Here is a 23,290-nt window from a genome sequence, read left to right on the forward strand (position 1 = left end):
GATTCACCAGAGACAGTGCTGAACAGAACAGGCAGACTGACAAAATACACTGCTGAGGGGAGCAGCGGGCGAGACAGGAGAGGTCTGCCATGCCATGTGGGATTCTCACCGGCTGGCCGGGATCGAACCAGCGCTGCAGAGGCTGCAGACAGCTTCACAGTGCGGTGCTCAACTGCCTGTGCCACCAGGGGAGGCCCAATTACAATTTTTTTTTATTGGCAAATAGTAAATCAACGACATTGAGATTACTGCGAGACACAGGTGCCTAGGAGTGTGGCTTTAAGTGACTAAACTGCTCCCTATCAGGAGTTCTCAACTTTGTAATCTCAGGTCCCATGACACTCAACATGATTGGGAATTCCAAAGAGCTTTGTTTTATGTTAGGATATATTTAGTAGTATTCAGTGTACTCAAAATTAAGTTAAAAAGTAACACACAAGCTCACACTTTATACACCGTCAGAAGGATAAAGTTACCTAGAGCCATGTATATTCTAGAAAAGTCCTCTGTACACTGGTGAGAGAATGAGACTGAAAAAGGCAAAAATATCTTAGGGTTTCATTATTAAGATCATCATTTTGGCCCTATGGATACATGAAGTGGCCTCAGGAGCCCTAAGGTTTCCCAGGCCGCTCTTTAAGACAGGCAGTTCTACAAAATCATGTAAAAAAGACTGTCTTTGTTGTGAGCAAAGTTGCATCTCTGAAGGTTATACGAAGATGTTTATTTTCTAAATATATTTATGCTGCATTGTTTCTACAATCTGGGAGATGAGTATGCATGTTCTCATTCAAGAAGTTCCTTCAAAGAATCCCAGGCATAGAGACTCAGACACTAAGAGTGTCCTTTATCACAAGCTTCCAGGAGAACCCTAAGGGAACAAAACTAGGGTGCACTGGAGAAGCCCTGCAGAAAATTCTCTGGCTTCTTTTCCTCTTCCTTCATCTCCTCCTTCTTCTTTTCTCCTTTTATTAACCTTTTTGAAAATGAAAAACCCCAAACTTATGCAAGAGTAGAAAGAATAAAGCAGTGAGCCTGCATGTACCCATTACCCAGCTATAAAAACCACCAGTTCAAGGCCATTCTTATTTCATCTCTGCCGCCCATTCCTTCACCCCACACACTCGGTTCTCACGAAGCAACTCCCAGCCATCGCATCATTTCATCTGCAAACATGCCAATATAGATCTTGAAAAGACTGAGACTAGTCTCACAACACTGTCATACCCAAATTAACATAATTCCTTAATATCATCAAATATCCAGTTGATATCAATTTTTTCCATTGTCTCAGTGCAATTTCAGGAAGTACCTGTCACTTCCCACAGCTTTTTAAGAATAAATAAAATGCATGTGAAATATTTAATGCTAGCTACTACTAAAGTTTAAAATAAGAAATATAACTCTTCAGAGTTGTTCTGTTCCGTGCAATATTATGATAAAATGTATAAAGAAAAAACTTAGAAATAACAAAAAAAAAAGTTGAAATACAAACACCATGTAAAAAAAGACCCACAACCATTGTGACATTGTTTACAATAGCTAAGCTAAGTGTCATCTATGAATGAATGAATAAAATTCTGCATCTCATCAAAGAAGATATACGGATCATAAATAGACACATGAAAAGATGCTCTATTCACTTATCGCTAGGGAAATGCAAATCAAAACCTCAGTGAGATTTCACCTCATTCCAGTTAGAAAGGGTATTATGAAAAAGTAAAGAAATAAGAAAGTTGGCAAAGATGTGGAGAAAAAGAAGCCTCCTCCACTGTTGGTAGATTGTAAAGTGGTGCAGCCATTATGGAAAACACTACAGAGGTATCTTAAAAAATAAAAAATAGAATTAACTTATGATCCAGTAATTCTCTTTTGGGATTCACCCAAAGAATATGAAAGTACTATCTCAAAAAGATATATGTACCCCTGTGTTCATTGCAGCACTCTTCACAAAAGCCAAAATATGGAAACAACCCATATGCCCAATGATGGAGAATATGTAGTCACAATGAAAGAAGATGTAGTACATAGTCACAATGGAATACTACTCAGTTATAAAAAAGATGAAATCTTGCCATTTTCAACAACATGGATGGACCTTGAGGAGTTTATGCTAAGTGAAGTAAGTCAGAAGGAGAAATAAATACTGTATGATTTCAATCATTTGTGGAATATAAAGGAAACAAAAACAAACCTTTAGACTCCGACAACAGAATGGTGGTTTCCAGAAGGGAAGAAGTGAGCAGGGAATGAGTAGAAGAGGCCAAATGGTTAGTGGTAGAAGGTCACTGGATATTTGGTGCCATGAGAAAAATGTAATCTTGGAACCTACACTGCATTGTAAACTGATGTCAATTTAAAAAAAGAAAGAAAAATTCACCATTTGAGATAACATGAGTGGACCTTGAGGGCATTGTGCTAATGTCAAACAGAGAAAGACAAATATTTTAAGATCTCACTTTTGTGTGGAATCTAAAATTAAAACCAGAAAGACAAGCTCATAAACACAGAAAACATATTGGTGGTTACCAGAGGTAGGGGTTGAGGGGTAGGAGATATGGGTAAAAGGATCAAAGGCTAGCAAATAAGTAAGTCCTGGAAATGTAATATACAGCATGATGAGTATAGGTAATAATGCTGTGCTGTATATTGGAAAGTTGCTAAGTGAGTAAATCTTAAATGTTCTCATTATAAAAAAAAAAATGTATCTACACATGGTGATAGATGTTAGAGTTATCCCAGTGATCATTTTGCAGTTAAATGCAAAATCCATTTGGTTTTACAGCTAACTTGTAACAATGTAAAGTGACCGCTATCGCCATCTGTTGGTGGCAGAGATTTGACGCCTTTGATGTGACCACATCTGAAAGATCTTGTAAACTGAAATTTCAAAATTGTTTTAAACTTACAGTTTCTGAAGTATTTTTAAAGTTACAGGAAATCTTAGATTCTTTTTCCATTAATTTTAAAATCTTAGTTAAGTGGAAAACTTTGTTGGAAATTATAAGTAGATAAAATTGACTTGAGAAGGAGTAAAAGGGAAAGTAAAAGGGATATGTAAGAAGTAAGAAAAAATTCTCCACAGAACAGTATTATAGATGAGTAGTATTAAGAAAAGTATCCATTCCTGTACTCTTGAAATTATTCCAAAATGAAAGGGGAGAAATCTCTAATCAAATTTATAAAATCAATATATCTCTGATACCACAAGAAAACTGGCAAAAGTATCCCCAAACGGAAATTTGAAGATAAATTGCAATTTTAAATATGGATACTAAAGTCATTTTAAAATGATAGCAAATTAAATACAGCCATATATTCAAACAACATCACTGAGCCGAGCCAGCATTATTTCCAGATGTGCAAGGATAGTTCAATATTATGAATTCATAATTCTGGTTCACCACAGCAACAGATCCAAGAATAACAACCTTGTGAAGGTTCTGAAGTATGAAAAGAAAATCCTTTGATAAAATTAAAATACACATCTGATTAAACAATTCTACTACACTAGATATAGAAGTCTAGTTCATAAACATCAATAAGATTTACTTTCCTAAAATTAGGAATAAGAAAATGACACCTGAAATAACCACTATCATTCAACATTGTCTTCAAATGTTTGGTCAGTGCACTGTTAGAAAAAGAAATATATAGTTTCAGGTCTTATGTCTAGTTCTTTAATCCATTTTGAGTTGATTTTTGTGTATGGTGTGAGGTAGTGGTCAAGCTTCATTCTTTTGCATGTAGCGACCCAGTTTTCCCAGCACCATTTATTGAACAAACTTTCTTTGCTCCAATGCATAGTCTTTGCTCCTTTGTCAAAGATTAGTTGACCATAAATCTGTGGGTTTATTTCTGGATTTTCTATTCGATTCCATTGGTCTGTATGTCTGTTCTTGTTCCAATACCATGCAGTTTTGATGATTATGGCTTTGTAGTATAGTTTGAAGTCTGGGAGTGTAATGCCTCCATTTCCTTCTTTTTTTTTCAGGAGAGCTTTGGCTATTCGGGGTTTTTTGTGATTCCATATGAATTTCATCAATAATTGTTCTATTTCTTTGAAGAATGACATTGAAATTTTGATTGGAATAGCATTGAATCTGTATATTGCTTTTGGAAGGATGGCCATTTTAATCATGTTTATTCTTCCAATCCACGAGCAGGGGATGTCTCTCCATTTCTTTGTGTCTTCTTCTATTTCTTTTAACAGTGTTTTATAGTTTTCTTTGTATAGGTCCTTTACCTCTTTTGTTAGATTTATTCCCAAATATTTGATTTTTTTATAGGCGAAACACTACATAATCTGCACATCAAAGACATCTTTACAGACACATCACCCAAAGCAGTGATAGTGAAGGCAAAGATAAACAGCTGGGACTACATCAAATTAAAGAGCTTCTGCACAGCAAAAGAGACAATAACAAAAACAAAGAGAAACCCCACCAACTGGGAGAACATTTTTGCACCCAACACTAATGATAAAGGACTGATCACAAAAATCTGCAAAGAGCTGATGAGACTCAACAACAACAAAGAAAATAATCCAGTCAAAAAATGGGCAGAAGAGCTAAAAAGAAACTTCTCTGAAGAGGAAATGCAAATGGCCAACAGGCATATGAAAAAATGTTCAACATCACTTGCCATCAGGGAAATGCAAATCAAAACTACCATGAGATACCATCTTACACCAGTGAGAATGGCACATATTAAAAAAACTAGCAACAACAAATGCTGGCGAGGGTGTGGAGAAAAAGGAACTCTTCTGCACTGTTGGTGGGAGTGCAAACTGGTCCAACCACTGTGGAAAGCTGTGTGGAGATTTCTGGACCTACTAAACATAGAGCTTCCATATGATCCAGCAATTCCACTCCTAGGTATTTATCCAAAGGACACAGAAACATCAATTCCAAAGAACACCTGCACCCCTATGTTTATAGCAGCACTGTTTACAATAGCTAAGCTTTGGAAACAACCCAAATGCCCAAAAATAGATGACTGGATCAAGAAGATGTGGTACATATATACCATGGAATATTACTCAGCATTCAAAAAAGATAAACACATGCAATTTGCAGCAACATGGATGGCGCTGGAAGGGATCATGCTCAGCGAAATAAGCCAAAAAGAAAAAGAAAAATACCGGATGGTCTCACTCATAGCAGGAATCTAGAAAACTTAAATAAGGGACCAGGAAAATGAATAACTATAAGAAAGTGAAAATCAAAATCAACAAAAAACTATGAACCAGAGACACTTTTAGGGGGGCGGGGGCGGGAGGGGAGGGATTGGGGTCAGAATGGGGGGGCTGCAATTGTATGGGGAATATAACAATAAAATTTATAAAAAAAAAAGAAAAAGAAATATATAAATTATAACAGAATATTTAACAATTTGGCTTCAAAGGCAAAAGAGAATCAACTAAAAACTATTAAATAAATTCAGAGTTCTTATTAGAAAAAAATGAAACAAGTCAATATCATAGGGGGGAGTTATTTCACCAAAGTATCAAAACTATAAAATGTCTTCAAATAAATTTTAAATTTGAGACATGCATTTTAAAATGTTCAAAACCATAGGAAAAAGATTTGGATGAACAAATCAGTATACTATGTTCATGGATGAAAAGAAAGAAAATTAGAATAAATCAGTTCTCTAAACTAATTCACACGTACAATGCTAAATTCCAACCAACATCTAAGTAGTAATTCTTTTAATACATGAATACGGACTTTCAAAATGTCAACTAGAATAATAAGCATAGCGAATACTCAAGACTTTTTCTCTTGAGGATAACTGACATATAAGATTATATTCATTTCAGGGATACAACATAATCATTTGATATACATATATATGTATATGTAACATATCGTGAAATTTTATCTACATTAAATCTAGTTAACATCCATCACCACATAGTTGTAAACACAAAAGAGAATCAACTAAAAACTATTAAATAAACAAATCAGTTCAGAGTGCTTATCTCATTAAAAAAAAATATGAAACAAGTCAATATCATAGGGGGAGTTATTTCACCAAAGTATCAATGAACATCCAGATGAAAACCCCTTGACTTGATATAGAAGTAGCATACACCTGATTTAGCTTTAATGTCATAATCGTGGGTCCAGTTAGTTCAAGTATCTATTATGAGCAAGACCTGTGGTTAATATAATTTACTATTTTATTAAGTTGACAAGGTATATTTTGAGAACTAATACCTCTAAGGTCTGTAATAAGAACTATATCATTTAATGTCCATCATAAGCACCATCACAGCAGTGAATATATAGAGGGTGGCTTATCTGACTGTCCTTTCAAAGGAATGTGTGAATTCCCTAAACCAGAACCACCAAGAGAAATGGAGACATACATTCTGCTCTGATCTGGTCAGATCATGGACTTTGAGGCTCCATGTATCCCAAGCTGGAGTCTGTTTTATTATCCAGGATGAGTGATTCTGTTTTCTTATCACCTTATTCTCTCTAATGGTGGAGAAAAAGGGGGCCTATGTTTCTGCCTTTACCCAAAGGGCATCAATGGTTAAGCTCCAGATGAACAGCCATCACCTCCAACCATGCCAAGACTGGAATGGCACTAGCCATGAGGAATCATTATCTAGCCAGTTCACACTTTGTAGCTCAGGGATCTGAAAATATACTTATTTCCTGGTTGACAAAGCATTCCAAAAGCTTCCGAGATTACCCACCCAAGAGAACAACATCTGTCACTTGAATTCTTCTAAGTATGACATAAACACTTGAAAGTAAACACTGAAAGACTAAATGAATGAGCTTCTAATACCCAACAGCTTCTACAAGGAAAGGTAAGTCAAATCAATAGACCATTATTGACCATTTATTACAGTTTAACCTGTAGGAAGTATCAGCAGAGATACAGTTCAAGAGGAATTTGAGATGATAATCTCTAAACAGGCAAAATGTCTAGGCAACAAGATAACATGTTTATCCAAATATTTAAAGTGAAATGTTCCAGAAATGGGAAGCTTACCGTTTTCAAGTGAAAGCTTAAAAAAAAAAATGGAAATCTTTCCAAAGAAGCTAAAACATTTCCCTCCCTTAGGCAGAACATATAGAATGTAGATTAACCTTTTCTATATGTCTCTGGATGATTATGAATGTCAACTATCACACTGTGCTGTGATATAGGGCCCCCCTTGGGGTTTTTCAAGTATACAGGGGCCTGTAGCTACTCTAAAAGACACTGCGCTTTTACAATACTCAATTCATATTTTGGCTTCTTACATACAGTTTGTACTATTTTTTTGTTTTGGGTTTTGTTTTGGTTTTTTGTTTTCTTTTTTTTTTTGTCTCCCCTTATGTTGTCATTGCTATCTTGCTTGGCGCTGTACCCAAAGTAAAAGGTATAAGCTATAAGCATGATCTGAGTTTCTCTGCTTAGATTCTATCTGCTTATAGAGTATATTTTTTGCATCTAATTTTCTGCACAATTGCCACTAATTGTTTTCTTTTTTTTTTTTTTCTGGATTCTCAGCTATGTGGAAGAAAGGTAGGTTTGGCTGATCAGTGACATTTGGTCAAATAAGATGTTACTGAATAAAATTAAATGCATAATGAAGGCATGCAAGAAAGAAAGGAGACTTTGGGAAATGACACAGGAAATGTCAAATTTAAACCAAGCCATAAGAAAGGAGTGGGGGAGAGGTAGTGATATTTACTGTACCTCACTATTGCTGTGTACTAGGATGTGTGTATATTGCTTTACATTTAGGACTCACAATTAGGATTGCATTTGTTTGCAGCAGAAAAGAGGAATTTGTTCAATGTATATAACAAAAGCGCTAGGAGTATGTTGTTCTATGTAATTACCACCTATGAGGTAGGTGCAGCCATTAGGCATTTTGTAGATAAGGTAAAATGAGCATTAGAGAAGGTAAAGATCATAGCTAGCAAAGTTCAATGCTGGGATTCATGCCCAGATCCAGCCAAGTCCAGAGCCTACGCTCTTGATGGTCAAAAATAAGCTTAGCATGTTCAAATAACAGGAAAGACAGTGGGGTTGGAGCAATGCAAGGAGCAGTAGGAATAAAAAGGTGACCAGACCAGCTTCTGCTTAGGTAGGACCTATGCACATGGAAAGAGACAAGTAATTCTGAGTGTTGGGAAACCAACAGAGATGCTGAGGAGCATGAGGTCTGAGGAAAAAAAACATAAAATTGTTCGTCATCAAGAGTAGTCTCACTTATTCATTCATTGTCCATATATTAAATGACTATTGAGAAAACTCTTATGTTCAGGGCACAGTTGTAGAGAAAGGATACAAAGGTGGAAATGTTAGATTAGATCCTGGTCTTCACTGAGTGAGTTTATGTTCTAGCAGAACGACAACGACAATAACCAAGTAGCAATTAAAGAAGACGATTAGATAGCATTAAGCACTATTTAAAACAAACGACCACAGAATGGCAGTAACCTGAGAAGCAGCACTGGGAAGCCAGAAAAGTTCTCTCCGAGGAGGTAATATAGAGGATGTGGTGAGCAAAAACTCAAGAGAAGTTTGTGACAGCTAGAGAACTGTCATAATTCACAAACATTATGATTTCTACAGCTGCATTTAAACAGCCTAGGTAGGACTGTTGTCACTTAGACCTCCTATGACTGCACATTTAGCACTCTTGATTAATGGAAGATGATAAAGATTGGGCGAGAAAATGACTGCAGCAAACAAATGCCTTAGCATCTCCAGTGCCTCTTCACCTTTGGCAAGAAGCCTCTTCACCAGCTTCTTGTGCTGTGTGTGGCAGCTGTGCACGCCCAGAACAGCAGGGAGACACAGCAGACCAGATCTTTTCAATGCAGCAAAACCAAGAGATCTTTGGGGGACACACTGTGGATGACGATGGAGAAGTCACCCATCTTGCACAGCAAGTGATGTCATCAGAAAACCTGGGCTCTGGTCCCCGAAACCCCAGGCTCTCCCAGCCCAGAGCAGTCTAATCCCATCTCTCCGCCTCTCTTTCCTACTGTAATCAGGTTGGGCAGAAAAGATAGACTCCAGCTCCTTAGAAATTTTCATTTGTCACCAAAAGACCCTAAGAAAACCTTAAAGTGTCTAGATAGTTAGTGCCCAGGGACACTCAGGAGAAGGCAGGACCCACAGCACAACAGAGATGTCACCATTGTTTGCCAATTTTCTTTTTTTTTTTTTTTAAGATTTATTTATTTATTTATTTATTTATTTATTTATTTATTTTGATTTATACAAGCACTGGGTACAGTCAGCAGCGCGGGAGGATGAGAGAATTCATCAGAGCCAGAGCGAGGAGCAGAACAGGCAGAAGGACCGAAGTACACTGCTGAGGGGAGCAGTAGGCACATGTGGGACCCTCCTCCGGTGGCCAGGGAGCAGCCGGGGATCGAACCGGCGCTGCAGGGGCTGCGGGCAGCTTCGCAACCCAGCGCTCAACCGCTGCGCCACCGGGGAGGCCTATGTTTGGCAATTTTCTTACTGAGTAGTTTCTATAAAACCTGTGTCCCCTCTAATGTCTAGCTGGCTGAGGTCATACTTTCTTTTATTATTCAAATAACATGGCTGAGACCCTCAGCTCAGCACTCCAAGAGGTCCTAGTATCTGAGCCATGGGAATGGAGAGGAGAAGCAAATGGGTAAGCCTTGCTTAGCTATTGGTCACCTTTTTTTCTTGCCTCTTTGGAATACCACTCACCTCCTTCTTCTCCCCCGAAACCAGTAACACCATCCAAGGCTGCTACGCGTGGTTAACTCTGAGTGTTTTAGGGATAACAAAAATGGTTTCTTCAAAACCACACAAACACAGCACTAAATTTAAAAATGCATCATTTTTGCAGGGTTTCCCATAATTCCTCCTCCACAGGGAATTCTCCTCTGTACAATCTTCCTTCAGGTGCTGCCTACTGCCTATTACTGGGGGCTTCTTCCAAAACACTGGATTCCTTCTTCCCTCTCCCTTGGGCTGTCCACCAACACTCAAAATTCTTCCTTTCTTCATTGAAACAGTTGCGCTCCCTCACTCACCTTCATAAATTTAGGTTCTGCCTGCAAGTTGGCACAAAAGCAAGACAGAGGCTCATCTTTCTCAATCACACATTCTCATCAAAGCATTTTATTCCACCAAAGAGCCATTTACCTCTGATGTCCAGATTGTTCTTCCCCTAAAAGGCAGAACTTGGCTTTTTCTTTTTTAACTAGTCAATTTTTTTTCTTTCTGCCATACTGCCTCTTGATCCTATCAAGATCTATCAAGACAAGCACTGTTAATGAATTCACTTTCCTCCACAGAACACTGACATGATGCTTTAAAGGAAAAAAGGGGTGGGGGGAAACACCCAGAAATCACAGAATTAGTGAAACTGTGTGATGTGGCATATGGTGATGTTCTAGGCTCAGTTCTGTGGTTCATTAATGGCTGCCACGGATCTTCATAGCCTCACACAAATTTTTTGAGACCTCTGGGCTCGTCACCACCCATCACTGCCTCCCTGGAGCACTGCTCATCTGCCATCATTGATGTGTGTGCTCCAGGCCTTTACCTAGAATTCAGGCAAATCCACTTCCATGCCACACAAGTTAAAGGAACCGGAGTCACTGCAGCCTTGCTCTTGGCTTCTCTCACATTGCTCTTGCTTTTGATAATCATTTCCAATTTTTTAGAATCTACCTGTGTTCTGGCATTTTGGTTTTGCATGTAACTCTACCCTCCATGTTCATTCCTCTTCACCATGGACAGATGTTTGCTTCCTGGTTTTTATTCTGCTCAGTTGCTTGACCTCTGCACTATTGACATTGGGTCTGGGTAATGTTTTGTTACGAGAAGCTGTCCTGTGCACTCTAGGATATTTAGCAGCATCCCTGGCCTCTACCCCCTAGATGTCAGTAGCACCTGTCTCCACCCAAGCACTCCCTCAACATTGCCAAGTGTCCCCTACTTGACAACTGCTGATTCACTGAACCTTATTTTCACTTGTCATTTGGTTCTACTAGATTCTGAGTACTCTGTAAAACCACCTCACCATAGATAATATCAGGTGTTCACCCTACCATCAGATGCGGTGGTGGCAGCATCTTAAGATCCCTGTGATGGACTTGGGTAAAGACTGCTTGACCATGAAGCATTCCATCAAGATTCCCTGGAGAGGATTCTTAAGTAAGTCAAAATACAAGTTTGCTTTCTCAGTCTGGTCAAAGCCAAATCATTAATTGAACAGTAATTTATCCAAATTTTAGCTTGCTAAAAAGCCCCAATAATTGAATGAATTTTATCACCTTGCACTCTTATTTGGGAGCTTGCACCAAGTCCAATCACTGGAGACCAGTAGTAACAAGAGGACACAACTGAAGAGAGGCAGAATTAAGAGAATCGACGCTGTCCACCCTCTATCCTGAATAGCTTTACAGGTCATAAAACCCCACAAACTTCCCTAAAGACTTGGTTCTAAGAGAACGATCCAAGTCCAGGTTTATTGGGGTGGGATAACCCATTACAGTGCCATTGCTCCTGAATCTTGACCACATCAATAAATTGATCCCATTCTGTATTAAAAAAAAAAAACAAAACTAAGGCTAGAAAGGAAAATGGGGAGAGTAAGGTTGTCCAATGGAATATTAGGAGACATCCATGGGGGAGGGGGAAAGGAAAACAATGTCCTCCTGAGCATGACCTGTTTCTCCAGTGACCTGGAGCACTCCTTGCAATTCATTCATTAAATCCTGGTCAAGGACTATTTTGGCTAAGACCTATCACAGTGACTAGAGACCCAAGGGTGAATTAATCTTGATAAATCAGAACACCATGATAAATGTCAGGTTCCAGAATCGGTCATATCTGTATTCTAATCCTGGCTCTGCCAGTTATCTTTTTGTGCAAGTCTCTTACCTATCCCAAGACTCCGTTTATACTTACGTAAAATGTTGTGAAACTTAAATGAGAATGATATAATGTACTTCACATAGGCCGTGGCACATAGTGAGTGATCTATTAATGTTGGAGATGATGATAGTAATACTATCATCACTGGTCTCACACTTCTCAGGAAACTCAAAACAAAGTATATGGGGGAAGATCAGGAAAATAGAGTCAAAGAGCTGGGAACTGGGATAGAAATCTCATGGGGTACAGTCGTGGCCCACAAAAGAGAATGGTTCATCATACCACAGAAAGGAAGGAAGGACGGGGTGCTAGGGCAGGCACCTGGGAGATGGCATCCTCTCCTCAGAATTGTTGCCCCTTGAGCAAGTTCTCCACTTGCCATTGGAAGAGGGTCCACAAACCTTTGTGGGTTCTTCTCTGACAGGAAAGTTAATGAAGTCTCAAGTCAGCTGTGTTAATGGAAACATGTCAAAGCCACAATGAGAAGATCAAGAGAAACCATCAGAAGAGAAGAGGTCGGCCCTACCAAGCCTTAAAAAAGGCTTCACTGCTACACTACGATCCTTGTTCCCAGTCAGCATCAGTTTGAAGGCAACCACATTTACAAACACAACCCAGCAGTGAGAACACAAGGCAAAGAAGACAAGATGCAGCTGTGTTTCCAACAACTAATATGTTGCATTTACATAGCTGCGACTCTTTCAGATGCTACAAGATTCTCGAAAGGAGGAAGTCTTTAGGAATTAAAAGGGATTGCTTGGGGAAACCTATATATAATTGGTGTTATAAGGCTTTCTTCCTTTCACATATTAGAAATATGCAAAGTTGTAGTGGCTGTTTCTTCTGGAAATTTTGAAGCATATTTCATTCTCGAGATGGAGAATTTGTAAGAGAACAGCGTTTTATTTAGAAACTGAAACTCAGGTCACCACATTTACTCAAAACCAGGATGAGAAAATGACACCCAAATCACCACTAAAGCTTTCAGAACAAGGGGAAAGGTCAACAGGGAGATTGCTCAGCTATTTCTAGAGCATGGATGCTGCCTTGGGAAGAACTATTTTGTTCTTTCTTTAAAAACTGTATCTGCTTTGAAGATTTTCCTGTTTTGAAATCCTATCCGTTCTAAAACTCAAGATATTTCCTTCATATTATTTTTCTAAGAAGGTTCTTTATTGATATTTCTTTCAAAAAGCACTTAGAGTCCTGGGATAAAAAGTTACCCTAAACTGTTGTTTTGGTACGTGCTTTGCTATTTGCATTTTTATTCCAAGTCCTTGAATATGAACTCTCACACCTCATTCTGATTGCTGGGGTACACACTTCAGCTATCAATGGAAATGCAAAAGGCTGCATATATTTTGGAAGGTCTTAATTATTTCTTGTGTGATTATTGGCTATTATTTGAGAATAAGTATAATTTGAGGCTTGTTTTTGCTTTTCCCTGCTTCTTTACCTATGCATTGAACTCAAATGAGCACAATCTTAATTTCAACTAGTTTTAAGAGTTCCATAGTCATGCATAGCCTCCGTAATGGGCTGCACAATTCTACAAAATCAATATTTTCTATACAATCATGTTGAACAATTGTTCCCAATGAAATTTCCTGATGTGGCCACTGTTTTGAATGTATGTATCCTTCATAGTCACTCTGCCATCAGGACTTCTTTCCCCCATTTATTCTATTTTAAATGCTATTTTCTTTAAACTTAACTTAAAGGTATATGTTATTATTCTCACTTTACAAGCAACAAAACGGAAATACAAGAGGTAAATAACTTGTCTGAGGTTGAACAGTGAAGAATTACCTAAGACTTAAAAGCTAGCATCTTTCCCTCTAACACAGAGTTAAGCAAATGTTTTCTCTGAAGGGCCAGAGAGTAAAAACAGTCATGCCTAGGTAACTTAAAGGAATAGGTCTAAGAACTGTGCCTGGGTCAGGGGTATGATGTGATAACATACATCTGAAGAGGTGAATCATATATGGTGTTGTATACCTGTATAACCTCAATTAAAAAATAATTCAATTATAAATAAATAAAGTTTGAAACAAAGAAATGAGTCCTTAGGCAACTTCATGCATGGTTGAACAAATGTCACAGAGTGTAACTACACAAACTTGGTTCTAAGGATCAGCATTGTCCGTCCATGTTGACTGAAATATCCTTATTCCTTTCAGTGTCTGTGGGTCATTCATTCTGTCAAGACTACTCGGCGCTGAATGTGATGTGACAGAAGTCCTAGATGGTATGTAAAATGATGGGCAAGGTTGTATTCTTTTTTTTTAAATTTTTTTTATAGAGGCATGTTTTATTTATTTATTTGTTTGTTTGTTTGTTTGTTTGTTTTTTGTTTATACATGCACTGGGTACAGTCAGAAGCGCGGGAGGGTGAGAGAATTCACCAGAGCCAGAGCGGGTAGCAGAGCAGGCAGAAAGACCGAAGTACACTGCTGAGGGGAGCAGCGGGCGGCAGGAGAGGTCTGCGCGCCATGTGGGACCCGCAGGTGGCCGGGGAGCAGCTAGGGATCGAACCTGCGCCGCAGAGGTCGCGGGCAGCCTCACAACCCAGCGCTCAACCGCTGAGCCACCGGGGAGGCCCCAAGGTTGTATTCTAATAAAACTTTATTTACAAAATCAGGCAGCAGAGTGGATTCCACCCCTGAGCCCTAGTTTGCTGACCCTCGATCCACTGCCTATTGCTATGTTACTTAAGTCTAACATTTCTCAGGAACTTTCAGGAAAGAATGAGTGTGGATTTGCCTTATGCAGAAATTCTCAGAATAAAAATGAAAGAGAAATAAAGAATCCTACCAAAACCCATTTTAAAAAATATCCTTTTACCTCATTCTTGAGGGATGAGGAGTCTTCTTACACCCAGACCCCAGCAGAAGGTGCTATGTTCTTCTGATCTCACTATGTGGTCTGCATATTGAGGGCTCTGTGCCCATTTTCTTACCCCATCCAAAAGGTACACATCCACAATTTGAGCATTCTGGTCCTTCAATTATCCAGGGTGAGGGTCTATATAAACAAGACTATATCTAAGGGTCTATATCTAAGATTCCCTTACAGAACCAGAAAGTGAGGAATAGAAAGTGGTTTTCTGAGAGTTAAATTGTAAATCAACACATGGGATGGAGGAAAGAGCTATAAATTCATCTAAATACCGGGCCTCCCCGGTGGCGCAGCGGTTGAGCGCTGGGTTGCGAAGCTGCCCGCAGCCTCTGCAGCGCCAGTTCGATCCCCGGCTGCTCCCCAGCCACCAGAGGAGGGTCCCACATGGCACGCAGACCTCTCCTGCCGCCCGCTGCTCCCCTCAGCAGTGTACTTCAGTCCTTCTGCCTGTTCTGCTCCCTGCTCTGGCTCTGGTGAATTCTCTCACCCTCCCGCGCCTCTGACTGTACCCAGTGCATGTATAAATAAATAAATACATCTAAAAATAAATAAATAAATAAATCTTAAAAAAAATAAATAAATAAATAAATAAATAAATTCATCTAAATACCCAAGATGGCTTGTAGACCTTAACACTAGAATATAATCTGACTTGTTTTGCACATATATATATTCACACACATATTTGTAATATGTGTATATATGGACTACATATACACATGCAGTGATATCTCCCTGCTCCTTTTGCCTCTCTTATATACATACATACATACATAAGCACACACATACATGTCTATCTCTATATATACACATCTACATATAAATATAGAGACAGAGACAGAGAAAGGGTATACCTACCTCTCAAAAGAAAGATTGCTCAGCAATAGCAAGAGAGAAGAGAGTGACAGGGCAATATTGGAACTTCTCATCTAAATGTCATCTAAGGCACAGGCTGCCCTTTCAATCATCACAAAAACTTCATTCATCTGGCAGGTACATCCCTGCTGTGGGGCTGCACACAGCAGGCCCTGGCAATAAACCTCCAATCATACAACCAACTGCACTTTATTCTCATTCCAAGCTACCTTATGATTATGATTTGCTTTCCCATGAAGGTTTTCTGCACACAAAGAATGCATAAATCCAGCTTTGGCAGCAGTCCCATCTCCCAAACGTTGCTTCTTCTTATAAACCAATAAACTGGGATCTACTGTACACGTGGGTCTCTGAGATCCCTGTCCATGATCCTGGTCAAGGGAGACCTAGCTTCTTCATCTGCAAAGATGAAGAAGGGACCCATGGGGTAGAAAATTTACCAAGGTCAATCAAGGACCTTTGGTGTCCTCTTGGTATTTCTAGGGGACAGCTCTCTGGGTTTAGCACACTTTCTTTGGCCAGAGAGCAACTTTACAGTAAAAGAAAGGCAAAACAAAAAACAAAGCACTTTCTTTTCAGGTCATTTTTCTCTTCTCTGTTCCCCGAAGATGCCAGCATTATTGTTAGAGCACTGCAATAAAAAACTGGTCCATCTGCCCCTGGTGGAAGATATCACTTGCTTACAATCTTTCTCCTTTCTTGAAGAAGTTCTAGTTCCCATCCTTGGCATTAAGGAGCTCATTTATTCTTACGGTATGAGTGTCCGCTCCTTGAAGGACTTTCTTACTCAGGTAAGTCCTGGCTTATCTGAGATATGCAGTGAGGACAAATGTGGACATCACGAAAAATCAGGAAAGTGAGAGGCTACATTGCATGGGAAAGACGAAAGGGATTTTGTGCCCACCTTCTGTGAGCTAGGGTTTCACAATCAGCTTTTAACAGCCATTGGCCTCACAGGTTTTTTTTTTATTTTCGAAAACACAAATCCCCACTTACAAAGGCCTTTAACTTTGCCAAGACTGTTTGGATGTCAATATGTAGGAATAATAGCTAAAGATGCTGCGCACAAACCCACCCACAAACTCAGATATGGGAGAGGGTATCAACCTTTAGAGAAGGTTGGAGACAAAATTCATTTTTTCCCCAACACTGGAAATAGGTTGATATATGCATTCAAGAAGTCGACAGAAAATAAAAATTGATGTAGATTTTGATGGCATACAGATCAAGACTGAAAATCAGAAGTTAAAATTAGAAGACACTGTGTCAAGTTAAATATTGGACACAGAATGGATTTTGTATGTGTGAGGTTCTGTACACAGTAATGAATGCATGAGGTTATTTAGGATGCAATGTTGCAATGATTAAAGGGAATTACTGAATCAGAATTAAACATCTCAGTTTACAAAAAAATCATGCCCTGGTGAGAAAAACAGTTGAGCCTGTGTACCTAATAAAGAAAATAAATGCAAATGAGTGGCGGGGAGAAATGTGGTGCATATTTGAAAGGAAATTTTACAACTGACATAGTAAAAACTTTCGGTTGGGTAAAAAGGATATATTAAGCCTATAGACTTGAGAACACCATTGTATTGTGCCATTTAGTCTATTTCCAACTTTATGCTCACAACTCTACAAGTTTGAAGTCATCTACATTGACCTCTCTTGCTTAGTTGTGCTGTGTGAAGATGTGCTGTGTGAAAATGATGCAGTTACTTGTCTGACAATTCAGAAGGTTGGCAGCCATCACTATTTTCCTGCTCCTTACCACACTGAAATGGTGGAGTCCACCTGGAAATGCTACTGTAAGAAATCGAGAGGGATCATAAGTGTTGTGAAGTTCAGGGCAAAGGAGTAAAGTTCTAAATAAGGTTCAAAGATTTCCCTGCAAAATAGTTTTACAGTAAAAGATCATCCAGCCACAGTGGCCGTGATTTGATTTTTAATGGAATAATGTGGTATTTTCTGATTTAGATAGCTTAGCTTTAAAATAAGCACAATGATTTTTTAAAGACATCTCAGAATATTATGTGACCTATGGCATAGTAAAAAAAATAAATTAGTTTTAAAGGCATATGTATTCCAGGAGAGTTTTATCTAGCATAAATGCATCATGCAAACTAATTGAAGAATGTGTTAAACATAAGTCATCATTCTGCACCCATGAAAACAGCTGGATTGACTTGAAAATGGAAAAAATAATATATGTCTAAATATTTAATAGTATGTTTTACTTATCAATTCTCATACAGACAGAGAATTTGCTTTGCACTCACTTCCTTTAAAAATTACACACACATAAAAATGATAAATTCCTTTTTTAAAAGGAGTTTTTATTTCCCAGGAAATCCTTGTTGATCTTAAGAGAGGGCTATGGCAGGGTTCCTTATCAACTGGATTTCATGTAACAGCAGCAGAGAAACTGAAGAATGGAGCCGTGTCACAGCATTGATGAAAAGATTCGTCATCAGCTTCTCCTTGCTCTACTTTTCTTTTTCAGGTTTCTCTTTCAGCCTCTCCATCTAAGCCATTTCCTGCTCAGTAATAAATGACATTTGTCCCATGAAATTTATGAGCTTTTCACGGTATAAAATAGTGTCAGATAGAGGCATTCTTCACCCATCCATTACCGCTCTCACCATCACAGATCTAGCTGAATAGAGCTCCCCATCACCACAGACCATTCACTTCTGGAAATTATTCTTCAATTATTATAACAAATGATTTTTTTTAATTAGACCATGGTTTTTATTTTTAAAAATAAAGATATAACAACTATATTATAATCCCATATGCTCATGTTTAGATTCCTGGATCTAGAATCTTGTACTTAACTTCAAGAAATAATAGTTGACAAAATTTCCACCTTTTAGGCTCAGTAGGATATAAGAGATAATTTTTCTATAAAATAAGAACAATTTTACATAAACCAATAACCAATATAAAAACTAATAAAAAAGTTTTATGCAAAACAGTAAAGACTTAATGCTACCAAATGTGATTAAATGATAGAGTAAATTTGAGAAACAGTAAAAATTTTTAATTAATTACTAAAGCATATTGAATGAAAATTAAAATACTGGAGGAGTTGCAGATAAACTGCATAGATAATGAAGATTCAACTAACGAGTGGAAGTTTCTGCAGAAAAAAGGCAAGTCAATCAAAGAAATAAAAGCATGGTAAGAGGAAATTTATACAAACTAAGCACTTCTAACTTTTAAGAATAGACAGCCAACTGCCTTTCAGACAAAACTGACAAGTACACTTCTTACCAAGATACATGATGGTCAAATTTTCAAAAAAATAATAAAGGACTGGAAAGTGGCTTTTGGATCAAGCAAGCAGGAAGAGTAGAACTTCCTGAAAGAGCAGTCTTTTCTCATGACCTTCATTTCATTACCACTAACTTAGTCCTCAACCCACTCATTGTGACTTTCTATTCCACTGATTCCACTGAAACTTCTCCTACCAGGAAAAACTGGTGTTTCTTCTTACTAAATCCAAAAGATACATGATGGTCAAATTTTCAAAAAATAATAAAGGACTGGAAAGTGGCTTTTGGATCAAGCAAGCAGGAAGAGTAGAACTTCATGAAAGAACAGTCTTTTCTCATGACCTTCATTTCATTACCACTAACTTAGTCCTCAACCCTCTCATTGTGACTTTCTATTCTACTGATTCCACTGAAAATTCTCCTACCAGGAAAAATTGGTGTTTCTTCTTACTAAATCCAAAAGATACATGATGATCAAATTTTCAAAAAATAACAAAGAACTGGAAAGTGGCCTTTGGATCAAGCAAGCAGGAAGAGCAGAAATTCCTGAAAGAGCAGTCTTTTCTCATGACCTTCATTTTGTTACCACTAACTTAGTCCTCAACCCACTCATTGTGACTTTCTATTCCACTGATTCCACTGAAACTTCTCCTACCAGGAAAAATTGGTGTTTGTGATTACTAAATCCAAAAGATACATTTCAGTTGTCATTGACTTGCTTGACCTTCCAGGAACACTTGACATGACAGACTACATTTTTTGAGAAATATTACTTTCTTCATTTTGACTACCAAACAATTTTCCAGGCTCTACCATTCTTCTTCACTCCATCTAATCAACTTCTGTATGGACCCCTTCCTGAGCTTACATTACCAAGGATATGCCAAATACTCCCAAATCTGAATCTCCAATTAAGTCCTTTCCCCATATTGCCAATTAAATTCTTCCCCATAAGCTCCAGATCCATAGATTTAATTTACTGGATATGGCTACCTCTCCCAAGCTTCTTATTCCAGTGCCATTGCTCCCTATGAATGGCTCAAGCCAGAAATCCCATAGTTGTTATCATCTCCTTCTTTCTCTCTCCCCCTTCCCTCCTCCATCTTTCCTTCCTAGTCCTGTTGACTTAACATGTTAAGCAATTTTCCCACCTACATAGCTCTCTCTAGTCCATGTTATCTTTCAACTAAGGCTCCTATAATAATTTCAAATCTGATTCCTAGCAACCAATCTTGGGCTACGCATATAAATCTTTTCACCAATCTGCAACCAAAGAGATCTTTCTGAAACAGAAAGATGATTGTGTGACCTAACCAAATCCATCACCTAAAGTCATATAAAAGTTTTTATTTTGACTCTTCTTTTTACAATAACATCTCTAAAAAAGTCTTTTTACAATAACATCTCAAAAAGTCTTATAAAGTTCTTATTTCTGAATATTTTAGGCATGATTCTCCCATTTGCTTGACTACCATGAAACCTAAAGCAAACACTAGACAAAGATTTAGGTATATTTGAACAAAGAGTTTAGAGTACTGAGCTAGCAAAGGATACAAAATGGAATCACAACGAAAGAGAGAGGAGATCCAATGGACTAAGATGAAGATTATGGGTACTCTGGTGGTGGGTAAGGTGTATTCATACATATCTGAAGAGCTTTGAATCTATACTCTTAAATTACATACAGTGTTGTAAACCAATGTCATCTCAATTAAAAAATAACAAAATTTTCAAAAATATTCAACTAATCCAAAAAAAAACAACAGAAGAAAAGAAAATAGGGAAAAAGAGCACATGAGACAAAAAAACATACAGCAAGATTATAGATGCAAACTTAACAATATCAATTAACACATTAAATGTAAACTGCCTAGATATTCTAATTAAAAGGCAAAGATTACCTAAGTGGATCAAAAAAGTCAAAACTCAACTGTTGGCTGTATAAGAAAAGCACTTCAAATATTAAGACACACATAGGTAAGACAAAAAAAGAATACTCACCACAAGAAATCTGGGGTAGATGTGGTAAAAAAGGAACTCTCCTACATTGCTGATGGGAGGGCAAACTAGTCCAACCACTAGGAAAGCTGTCTGGAGGTTCCTCAACCTACTAAAAATGGATCTACCATACGACATGGCAATTCCACTACTAGGCATCTACCCAAAGGACACAAAAACATTGATTCAAAAGAACACCTGTATGCCTATGTTTACTGCAGCACTATTTACAATAGTTAAAACCTGGAAACAACCCAAATGCCCAAAAATAGATGACTGGATCAAGAAGATGTGGTATATATACACAATAGAATAGTATTCAGCAATCAAAAAAGATAAACTCATGCCATTCACCACAACATGGATGGAACTAGAGGGAATTATGCTCAGTGAAATAAGCCAGAAGGAAAAAGAAAAGTATCAGATGGTTTCACTTATAGCAGGAATATAGGGGAACCCAATAGGACATCAGTGTAAAAAACTAATAACAGTACAAACACAATAAAGCAAAAATGGACAATTATAAATCAGAGATATATTGCAGGGAAGGAGGAGGGAGAAAGATCAGAGGGAGGGAGGGAGGGAGGGAGGGAGGGAGGGAGGGAGGAGCACAGGGGGCTGAGGTGATGGTGCACGGGTGCATTGGTGAAGGAAACTCTATGGGGACTACACCTGAGGGGATGGGGGAAGCAAATATTGTTTAAAAATGAACAATGATGTAAAAAAAATTTTAAAAAGATGACAAAAAATAAAGTCAACCCAGAAGGGAAAAAAAGAAAAAGAAAAAGAAAAAAAAATAATTAAAGGTTATGTTTTGATTGCCAACATTGCAATACTGAAATAAACCAGTGCCTTCATAGAGACTGAATGTTGTTGTTTCTGCTGTTTTCTGATATTTATGGCAAAGCTTCCCAGAAATCTAAATTCAAGTAAAAATTTGGTAGTCTGTCATTTGGTTGATAGAAGGAAATTTTGAGGAACCTCAGTAGAGCTCCTGAGACACTCCCCAAGATTTCTTCCTTTCCTATTGGGAAGGGCATTAGATGAATTTGTCCTATATGGCTTACCTAGTAAAGTAAAACTAGAAGGGAAGCATTGTCACTTGGGAAAAGGGTAACACTTTGACATGTATAGAAATGTTCACATTGATTTTCTAAAACATGTATACAAACTCTCAATACCTGGTATGTATGTAAATTGTCAATGGTGATTGTTGCCTTGCAATATTGTATAGGACAGAAATTGTTTCTGGAGAAAATAGGGAGAGAAGGCCTCAACAGATTCCTAAAGATGGAACTGTTGAGAGTAACAATTTCCTACAAAGAACTGAATAGACCTGGAAATACACATGATTTTTACTAAGTTTTCTTTGATACAATACTGGTATTTTTTTTTTTTTGCATTCTGTTCTGAGTCCATAAAATTTTCTTGTTTTGAGTGACCAGGATCTGCAGCAATGTTATATTTTTTTTCCCAGCAAAACTAACTTGTGTTCACATTTTATCTCCCCTGGATACCAACACACATAAAAATAGTGGTAGTATTTTTTTTTTACTATTTATCTCAGAGTCTATTTTTGCATAACTTCCATACAGATTTTGTCTGCTTAAACTAAAACAATTAGACATGAGTGTCATTGTGTGTCTTTGAATGGAATCTTCCAGGAAGTTGAAACAGAGCTGAACCAAGAAGAGGAGAACCTGTTGCTTTGTCCATAAGTTCAGAGACCTCCAAGGGAAGTGAGAAGCTGCCTCCATGGGCAGGACTGGACAACCAGGAAAAAGAAAAATCCCTGGTATCCTTGAGAAGAGGAAGCCCAAGTGGAGTCTGATGAGACCAACTTTGTTCTTGAAGCCTACATGGACCGGATATCAAGAGTTTGCTGTGATCCTTTATGAAGTGTTCCAACAAAACCAGCTAAAAATTACTGTTTAGTTATTCTGCCCTGTGATTTTATGCAAAAATAGGTAATATGGTTTAAAAGTAGATTTGGTTTGCAAACTTTTGCTACGCTGTTGAAACAATTTGGGATCAAGGTTGAGAGAAACTGTTTTTGCGTAAGTTGAACCAATTTTAATATTTTTCCTGTGATTTGATGTCTCTGCTGTTTTGTTTTGTTAATGCCTCCAGATGTTTTGTGGGTTTTTTCCTTTTTCCCATGAATGGAGGACTTTTGCTTTCCACAATGGACAATACCTGGAGAGACTGGTTTGCTTTCCAATGAGAACCCTGAAAAAAATTTTCATCTGAGACTGTACCACAGCATCCATACATTTGATCTTCAACACCATGGAAATGGTGGCAAAAAGTGAAAGGGGGGAATTTTAAGGGGGAAAGGATGTCCTGAGCTAATT

The sequence above is a fragment of the Talpa europaea genome (assembly GCF_964194135.1).
Source record: "Talpa europaea genome assembly, chromosome: 16".
Classification (NCBI taxonomy): Eukaryota; Metazoa; Chordata; class Mammalia; order Eulipotyphla; family Talpidae; genus Talpa; species Talpa europaea.